Source organism: Microcebus murinus, chromosome 7 (assembly GCF_040939455.1).
Source record: "Microcebus murinus isolate Inina chromosome 7, M.murinus_Inina_mat1.0, whole genome shotgun sequence".
NCBI classification, from domain to species: Eukaryota; Metazoa; Chordata; class Mammalia; order Primates; family Cheirogaleidae; genus Microcebus; species Microcebus murinus.
In genome coordinates, this window is record NC_134110.1 from 70,931,917 (window position 1) to 70,942,264 (window position 10,348).

General features: G+C 35.1%; 1 pseudogene; it reads right to left on the reverse strand.

Annotated features, from left to right (window-relative positions):
- Positions 1–1,030: 1,030 nt before the first annotated feature.
- LOC142872062 (uncharacterized) lies at positions 1,031–1,098 on the reverse strand (annotated as a pseudogene).
- Between the last annotated feature and the right edge of the window lie 9,250 nt (positions 1,099–10,348).

Sequence of the window (10,348 nt, forward strand, 5' to 3'; positions counted from 1 at the left end):
TCCCCTACTACCCCCAAATGTGAACTCAAGTTTAAAGGCTGCTCAATTAGAAATGGGGTCAAAGAGTCTAGTCGAAATTAAGAGGCAAAGTAAATATAAAATCTAAGATGTAAAAAGAAGATCAGAGGACCAGATTTAATCATGTACAAAGGAGAAAAGACTTCACAGTATGAAGTGAGTTGACCGGGAAAAGTTCCCAAATATTTTTCCTCCTTTAAAAAGTATACTGAATTCCAAGTGTCCATGGGAGGGGTTAGACAGTTTATTCCAAGACGCTAGATTGGAGTAGAAGATGAAAATGCTAATGAAGTGAGCAAAGCACTGTAGAAGTGTGCCAAGGTAAAAACAGCAAGCAAACAAGGGGAGGGTTCAGAGGTTAGCCAAAATCAAGGGGAGCCTCACTAAACTGAGGCTGCTGAACAGAGAAGCTGAGGCATAGAGTATTGGCAGGCACCATTGACTTGGCAACAAATAGGCAGGAGATGTATGGGAATTCCAGTGAGTAATTTATTTTCCAGAATGTTAGTATTGTCTAAACTCTAGAGATCTCACAGATATTTATTTGTATCTTGCTTTCATGAGTGGCCTAGGACATGGTACATGGTACATGGGTGGTTTGTCCTGGCATAAAGTGCTTTGATAGAAGTAGAATTCTAACAAGATTTTTATACTCTTGGCGTAAAGCATCTGAACAGACTTCTGTGAAGGTGGGAATGTGCCTGAAAGGATGAATTATCAAACCCTTAGCTAGAGTGATACAAAAAGCTTTAAGACTAAATGTATGGTGGTGCTTCCACAACTTGTAAAAATTTATTGTGTACTTAAAACTGGTTCAATTTTATTATATGTAAATTATACTTTAATAATTCTCATGAAAAAAATCAAGTAAACAAAAGATAGCACTTTTCAATTCTTAGTGTTAGAAGGATTTTCAGTTGATAGATGGTTGGACTGAATGGTTTCAAACTCTCTTTAACTTGATCTTCTTGAGATTTTCTTTTTTTTTTTTTCTTTTTTTTTTTTTGTTGTGGGGGGTTTCTTCTGGTGAGGACTGGAAGGAAAACCTGTTAGACAAATTCTAAAAGAGCTGTAACACTTGAGATTTCCTTAAATCAGTTTCTATCCATGCAACACATTTAGGAATGTACTCCTCTCACTTTTAAAAATGTTTATCTTTTTTATTTAAAAAGGTGAAAATTATTAAATCTTATTGAAATTATGTTTCTTCTTTATCTACTTTTCCCTGCAACTTTCTCTCCTTAGATGTAACCATTTTTAACAAGTCAGTTTCTATCCCATTACTCCTTTCATTATGCAATACAGACATATATATCTTTTTTTAACCAAATTGTATCATGATTAACACACTATTCTGTAACTTGCTTTTTTTGTTCAATAACACATCATAGTTATCCTTCTACTACTTATACATCTACTTCATTATTTTAAAAGTCTGAATTTTATTTGATTGAAAGAATGTACCACAATTTATTTAACCAGTCCCCTGATGATTTACTTTAAATTTGTTTTAATTCTTTATAATTTTAAAAATGCTATTAAGAATATTCTCAAATATTATATTCCTTCCCATTTGTATGAATTTTTCTATTGGAGAGATACTAAAAAATAGACCTGATAAGTCAAAGGGTATGTGTATTTTTACTTTTTTAAAAAACAAGTACTATTATATATTCCCAGAAATAGTATAGAGAGTGTCCTTTCCTCCATTGGAATGTTTTCAGTTTTTGTATAGCTCATAAATGAAAGAGGTATCTTACTTTAATTTGTACTTCCTCATTCATTAGTAAGATTAAGTATTTTAAATATGTTTATTAGCCATTCCCTAGACTTGCCTTGTCATGTATGACTATTATTAGCATTGTCTGTGGGAGCAATTTGTTTCTAAGGGGTATAAATCATTCATCTTACATGTTGAAAATATTTTCATTAGCTCTTGTAACTCTAAAGTTAGAGAACAGAATTTTGCTTGGGTATAGAAGAGATTTAATATTGAATTTACAAATTGAGAATGTAATGGTTGAGATCATGAGCTTCCAAATGCTTCAAGGTCAGAGAGACCTAAGTTTGAATCCTCACTGACATTGATTGCTATGGCGATTTCACACTAAATTCTTGGGCTGTGACTTGGGTTCCTCCTCTGTTAACTAAGAATAATAATACCTACTACATGAAATTTTTGTTTGATATGATGTGTATACTTGGCCTGATCCTGTAGATGCTTAATAAATGAAAACTAAAAATATTTTGTTCTCTATTTTTATTATCATGTTCTCTAGAACCTCTAGATCTTGGTTCATCTTGATTTGAACCCAACTGTTATTGTTCTGACAATTAAGGAGATACAGCTTCAGAAAAACTATGATGTATTAGTTGTAAAGGGGATAAGGGTGAATCTATTATAACTTTTCTTTTATTACAAATATCTTTCAAAAAGTAGACTATTTTAATGTTAAAATATTTAATGTTTAAATATTACCTCAATAATATTATATTTTAAAATTGCTGCCAAAGCACAAAGAAATATATTATCATCAACAAATATTTATTGTGCACCTATCTTTCACAAGGTGAAAGATGTATAGACATTTATCTTTCAGTAGTCTTTCATAAATATTAATTCTTTAATGTTTTTCATATTTTATATTACTCTATTTCTATCTTCTAATATATTCTACATTTAATAGAATTTTAAAATGTTTAACTGTTTGGCCACTATCATACATTACTGGTTTATAAAATTATATAACACCTTTGAAAAGTAATTTGGCAATACAATGTGCTTTGTTGAATCTAAAATGTCATTGATCTTGTAGGGGCAGCAAAAATTCCACCTCCGTCTTCTTAGAATCCTTGCTGAGTCCTAGAATTAAATTGGCATAAGAGGAAAAAAGCATACAAATTTATTTAATATAAGTTTTAGGTGGCACTGAAGGTGTCATAAAGAAATGAAGACCCAAAGAAGCAGTTAGATTCCATTATTTATGGACAAAGAATAGTAAGTTGTGAAGAAGAGACTAAATTATGTGGAGTTTACTTGGAGTTGTTTATGTCCAAATTTCTCTATACAATTGTGTCTTCTGTACCATCAAGGATAAAGTGTTAACATACTTCCTTCAAGGAGAGCTCCAGGTGGCTAAAACCCATTATGTAAATTTTGAAACATGCTTTCTTGATCTTGCTAGAAGTTGTCAATAAAAAGTTTTCAGAGAATAACCAAGGCTGTTATTTCTTCTTCAAATGATCCCTAACAGGCTTGTGGACCAAAATGTGGAAGGGTACAGTGATCCAGTTGTCACCAGGTATAACCACTAAGTTCATACATACACAGGCAATGAAAACTGCTCTCTGGCGAAAGTGATGTTTCATGCCATGGGTTGTATATTATCCCCCAATTTCAGAGATTTTAAAATTTGAAAACATGTGCATCATAGAACCAATGAAAAATGGTTTGTAATTGTGAACAAAATTTTAAATGATTTATATATTTTGATCCTCTTGCTAGCAACAATTCTGTTGCTAGAAATGTATCCTGAATAAATAATAAATGCAGAAAAATGTGTATACAAAGATGTTCACAACAATGTGTCTTATATTTGAAAATACTAAAATATTCTGTATTTCTGACTATAAGAGAACAGTTACATAAAATAAGCTAAATTCACACAGAATGCAAAGCAGGTATATAGATTTGTAGGATTTCAATTATATGTGTAAAAAAATGCCCAAACTTTGTCTGAAAAAATTATAAGAAGAAAACACATCAAAATGTTATCAATATTTGTGTTCGGGGGGGGGGGATTGGGATTTGTTTTTGCTATTTACCTTTCAATATATTGAATTTTTAATTTAATTTAAAATTTTCTTTTTAAAATTTGTTTTAAATCTTCCAAAAGTGTACATTGCTTTTATTGTTGATTTAATTTTTTGATGTTTTATTATTTAATGAAAACCACAACCCTATATTGTATAAAACAGTTTTACCTAGATTTTCCATTATTATCATATGCTGCAGACATTTTAGTGATTTAAAACCCCTGTAGATAGGAAAATATTTGTCAAGATGTTTAACATGTCTATTCCTTTCCAACATTTTTAGCCGGCTATAAAATGTAACTCTTTCAGAAACTTAGAATATAACATTTCAGTCTGAAAGCACCATTGCAAATTAGTTCGTTCTGCGGCTTTTTTAGTTCCAAACATTTTTCTGTCTCCTCGGTGATTTAGAAATAGCTAGGCATGTTGTCACTAAAGTATCACCTGCCTCGTCCTGGGAATGCAGGGAAAAAAAACAGACATTTGTTTGCCTTTAACGTTCCCATAACATTTTCATTGGCTCAGCTTTAATAACTTCTCTGTTAATATTATCACCTTTCCAGTGTACACCCCTCATGTGTTCCAGGCAATCCTTATTTCAAATCCGTGCTTTTATTCCCATAAGTACATTGATCTCATTTTGTTGTTTTGGAGTTCCAAATCCAAAAGTCATTGAAAGGGAAATAAATATGAGATTTGCTTTGAAATCAAGATAATTACCTATCTTGGCTTTGAGGAATGAGGCAGTTCTATGAATTTTCAGAGTATTAGCAACATTCATATCCAAACATAGATATAGAAACACACTCCAAACTTTAAGGAGATACGTCTTTTATTTACACTGTATTATGCACATTATTGTTGCCTCCCATGGTATCTGAAATAACTAAACAATTCTATTTTTCACATATAGTAAGTTAAGGAAAAAATATTAAAGTCAGTGTGGTATTAGGATATGAAATCATTAGACTGAGTTTATTGTCTCATCTTAGCTAGGTGATATTGGGGATGTTACTTAAATTCTCCAAAGTTTGGTTTTCATGGTTATAAAATGGTAAAATGATATTTGCCAGAGGAAAGAGAAGGCCTTTGGGTAAAGGCCAATTTGCCTCAACAATAACTTCATAAAACATCTTATCGTTATAGTCTTATCAGTTCACACTTCTTTATTATTCCACCTCTGATCTAGGAATACCAGACAGGGTACAGTCAGTCTTTCCTGGCCTTGTGAATCTTCATAAGGTGCTATATTACAAAAGAGAAACATGCCTTATGAGTAAGATAAAGTTTCCAAACTGGTTTTGCCAAGAAACTGTTTGGGGACATTTTGTGTGTGCTATCTGTACTTGCAGATACTGCAAAGTCAAAAACACTTGTAAACATGGTGGTCGGGGCACTCTTTTGGCTCTGAGAATGGCTGTAGGGAGACTCTTCTTATTCTATAACTCAGCATGTATTGCTGCCTTTAAATGTGTAAGAAGCGATTATAACCCCTTGTTAATTAACATTTTACATATTGAATTTCAGGTGTAAAATTTGTGATAGCTTGTCAGGCTCAGTTAGTGGAAATAAAAGTATATTGTATAGTTTTCTTTGCAATAGGCATTGTCATTAACAAACTTCCAGACCCAATTTCTTTTTATTTTAACCTGTGTTTGTCTTTTGTTTGTTTTGTTTTGTTTTGTTTTTTGTTGTTTGTTTGTTTGTTTTGAGACAGGGTCTCCCTCTGTTGCCTGGGCCGGAGTGCAGTAGTGTTATCATTAGCTCACAGCAACCTCAAACTCCTGGGCTCGGTGATCTTCCTGCCTTCAGCCACCTGAGTAGCTGACACTACAAGTACACACCACCATACTGGGCTAATTTTTCTTTCTTTCTTTATTTTTTATTTTTTTTGCAGAGACAGGGTTTTGCTATACTGTCCAGGTAAGTCTTGAACTTCTGGCTTCAAGCGATCCTCCTACTTGGGCCTCTCAAAGTGCTGGGATTACAGGCATGAGCCACTGCATCTAGTCTGGTGCTTGTCTTTGATGGGACTATAAACTTTTTCCAGATGTGCCAATGCCAACAATAGAATGACAAAATAGTCATGGACAAGCTGCTGCTGGATAATGTTTTGGGTCCTAAGAAGCACCCCAAATCACTCTGTTGTCTCTCAGTTTATTAGATAAGCCACTGAAAACTATACCTTACCCAATTCAAATCATTCCCAGTAGAAAATATTTCAGAAGAGGGAAAGAAAATATTTGGCTTTGCAAAATAGTTTCCCTTCAAAATCTTATTTTAGGTGTTCATTGACGTTGGCATCAGGGTTCAGATGAATCCCCTTTTAATTCATAGAGTTTCATGAATCTCCTCCCTGCCCCCAAATAAAAGGTTAAGAAACATTGGTCCCATCTGAATAGGAGCCCTGTCTGCCTCTGGGAGCTGACTTTCCGAGTCAGCAGAACCGAGGTCAATTATCTGGAAGCGATGCTGCCAGCATTGGCAGCCAGAACTGAGAGGCCTGGACACACTTCAGAGTCTGATTATACCAAAGACAAAGAATTGTTGGCATCATCAGTTCCCTGAACAAGCAACAAGTGGGCATTCCATTCCAGGGTGGACTGACTGACCTCATGATCCTTCCCTAACTGTGAGAAAGTTACTTTTAGCTCAGCTATTGAGAAACAAAGAAAGGTTTATATTTTGTAAAAACTGTAGCCTGACAAAGACTTTTTCTGGAGGTCAAGACTTTTGTTGACTTGGAAAAAGTAAAAGTGTTTTAAAGCATGCTTGTCTGAAATACTGGATATTTCTATATATTCAACAAAAATTAAAAATTTATTTCATTAAACATTTATTGAGCATCTGCTATGTGCCGGACACTTTGTTAGGTATGGGGGATACAAAAAATGAATGCCCTTCTGTCCTCAAGGAACATATAGCTTAGTAGACAAACATTTATATAGACAGGTGTTATATATCAGGCAGATTCAGCCTTTCTGATCATTAGTGTAATGACTACTAACACGGGGAGACCAAGTGACACAGAGGAAATATCAGGGCTTTAGAGTCATACAGACCTGGTTTTAAATGATGACTCTGTGTAGTGAGCCATATGAACTTAAGTGAGCTATTTAATGTCTCTGTGTCTCAGTTCCTCATCTATGAGATGGAGATATGACATTTATCTGATTGTACTGCTGTAAGGATTAGACGTATTATATGTAAAGAGTTTAGCACACTACCTGCCACAGAATAAAACATCAGTAAAGCAGATGTTTTACTTACTCTATGACATGGTAGTAGCAATAACAATTACCATTGTTATATTGATTAATGTCCCCTCCTAGGGTAGGCAAAGCAGGTGTCTAGAAAAATAGGTCTCTAACCCTTGATTAAATACTTAATTTTTACGGAATGCATTACTTTTCTTGATTTACTAAGGGCAGAATGTTAACTAAAAAGATAGCATAACTACAGGCAGGTGTTGTATTTCTGAAAACAAACCTAGTGCCAATGTAAGGCAGGAGTGTTTGGATAACTGGATCAGAAGGCCTGGCTCTGGTTCTGACTCTGTTGCATAGTGACTGAGAGAAGTTAAGCAAGTCTCTAATGGGACAGGACTAAGGGGCAAGGTGCAGGGTCTTGGGAGAGGTCATTAGCAGCCTCAAGCTCCACTGAACCTAAGTACAATCAGTGTACCTGCTATGCAGCAGTGTTTACAAAACCAGTCCTCCAGCCCTCTGGCCAGATTGCCACACCAAGGCCTCACCTGCACAGAAGATCTGGGGCTGCCAGTCATCATGCTTTTAAAGTCTCAGTCTTCTCACCTATAAAATGAAGATAACAGTTCAAAGTACTTTAAAAGGTTGCCGAGAGCATGAAATTATATATCTGCAACTATTTAAATAAGCAGTACCTTTAATTAGTGTTTCTGAGTTTCCTGACCTATCTGACTCTACTGCTGGAGAGATGCTGGTTGAAAGGGCAGATTCCTGGGCCCCACCATAGACCTATTACATTGGAATATCTGAGAGTAGAGACTTGCTTTCTACGTTTTAATCATGGCCCTCAAGTGATTCTTATACACATTGAGTTACAGAAATTTTGACTCATTCAAATGTCTTATATAATTTTTACTAAAATATTGGATTTCACATAGGCAGAGATTATCTCCAGAACTAGTTTGGAAACAGTAACTGACCTGCCCAAGGTTGCTTACAAGGTGGTGGAGCCGGGTCCCTGATCCAATTATCTATAAATCTAGCTCTCTTTCCACATCAAGACATTTGTTTCTTGAAAGGATTATATTAATGAAAAGCCTTATTGTTTTTCTCAGTAAGAGAGACTAACTGTATTTCAAAAATTGCCACTTCAATGCCAGATAGTGGCAACGAGTGGTGTTTCTGTCCTGAGAGACTGGCAGGGAAAATTCTCTAAAGAACAGACCAGGAGAACCACAGTGGTGGGGCTTGTGTATAGTACATTCTCAATAAACACTTTGGATTGATTACAGGGGCTCACTGTGTATGTTACATATTTGAAAGTGCACGGATGAAAAAGACTATATAAAATGTTAATTAGTATCCTAAATTAATTCTACTCATCTGTTGTATTATTTTTCCCCTCAAAACTGATTTTGTTAAGAGCGTGTTTTGCTAAACGTAAGTAAAATCTTCTCTTCTGTATCCTAAGTGTATGTTAGATCTAAAGGAAGAAGTAAGAGATTATCAATCCTCCTGATGAAAAGCTCTGACATGCTGGTCAACTAGTGGATCAGGAAAATAACAACTACTACAAATAATGTATGTCCAGTGCTTTCAATGTGTCAGGCAGTGTTTTATCCTCTTTAAATATGTTAATTTATATAATCTGTACAATAACCATACAAAATAAATAGCATTATCCCTGTTTTATAGATGGAGAACCTGAGACAGAGAGTGTTCATGAGACTTGTTTCCCTTTAGAGCTAATGTGGTAGGCTGAACAATGGCCTCTCAAAGTTGTCCAGGTTCTAAGCCGCAGAGCCTGTAAATGTTACCTACATCATAAAAGGACTTTATAGATGTCATTAAGTTAAGGATCTTGAGATAAGGAGGTTATCCTGTGTGTACTATCCAGGTAAGCCCAATGCCATCAGAAGCATTTTAATAGAGGGAGGGAGGAGGATCAAAGATGATCAAAGAAGGAGATAGGTTAAGTGAAGTTGAGTATGGAGGAAGAGGGCCAAGAACTAAGGAATGCAGGCATCTCTAGAAGCTGGGGAAAAGGAAAATAAGGAAATGGATTGTCCCCTGGAACCTCCAGAAAGAATGCAGCCCTACCAACTCCTTGATTTTATCCCAGCAAGACTCATTTTGGACTTCAGACCTCTAGTACTATAAGAAAATAAATTTGTGTTGTTTCAAGCCACTAGTTTTGTGATCATTTGTGACAGCAGCAATAGGAAACTAATACGACACACATCTGTTCAGTCCTAAGGGACTTAGTCTGGGAGTAGAAACAGGATGAAACTGGGAAGGAAAAAAATGTACTTCCTGGAGGTGCTAAGAGAAAGAGCTTACTAAAAAGGAGTAAACTTAAGGGATTCTAGCCAAAGAAAAGAGCTACATGTGAGGAATCATTTCCAGACCTTGCTAAACAAATCACCTTAGCTCTCTGAGCTTAGTTTTCTCATCTTTAGAATCAGGATATCGTATTAGTGTGACTGGATCAAGTACAACACACTATTAGTTATTTGAGTAGGTAATATATTCATGCTCCTGATACAGAGTTGAAAAAGGTTACAATGAAAAGTCTTTCTCTCCCTTCTTTTCCTTCAGATGTCCAAGTCCCCTTCCCAGATGTAATTGTTATTACCCTTTTTCTTGTGGATTCTACTGATTTTCCACGCATTTACAAGTCTATACATGTGCACATTATTTTTTATCATACAATAATAGCACATTAAACACACTCTTCTGAACCTTGTCATAAAGTTGACAAATAACTTGGAAAATTAGTGTATACTGTGACTCCTCTTTGTTTTTAATAGCAGTGTATGCCATTGTTTCTATATACCAGAATGTATTTAACCTTTCCTCAATGGAGACAGGTAGATTGTTTCCAGTCTTTTGCTATTATAAACAAAGCTTATCTTGTTACATGTTACTTTGTTTGTGTTTCAGTATATCTGTAGAATAAATGTATGAAATTTCTGAGTTAAAGCATGTATCAATTTAAAAATTTGATAACTATTCTCAAATTATATTACCAAAAGATGTATTCTAGTTATCTTCTGCTATATGTCCAACTGTTGCCAACTTAATAACTTATTATTACCTCTCACTGTTCTGTGGGTTGATGGGCTCAGCTGGACGGTTTTTGCTTGGGGCTTCCCGGACACCTGCAGTTGGATGGCTCCTGAGGGCAGAGTCATCTGGAGACTTTTCACTCACATGTCTGGCACCTGGGCTAGAAGGTCTAGAACAGTTAGGGGCTGAGGACAAAGAATTTTCAGCCAGCTTTTATCTAAAGTAGGACCTATCTACAG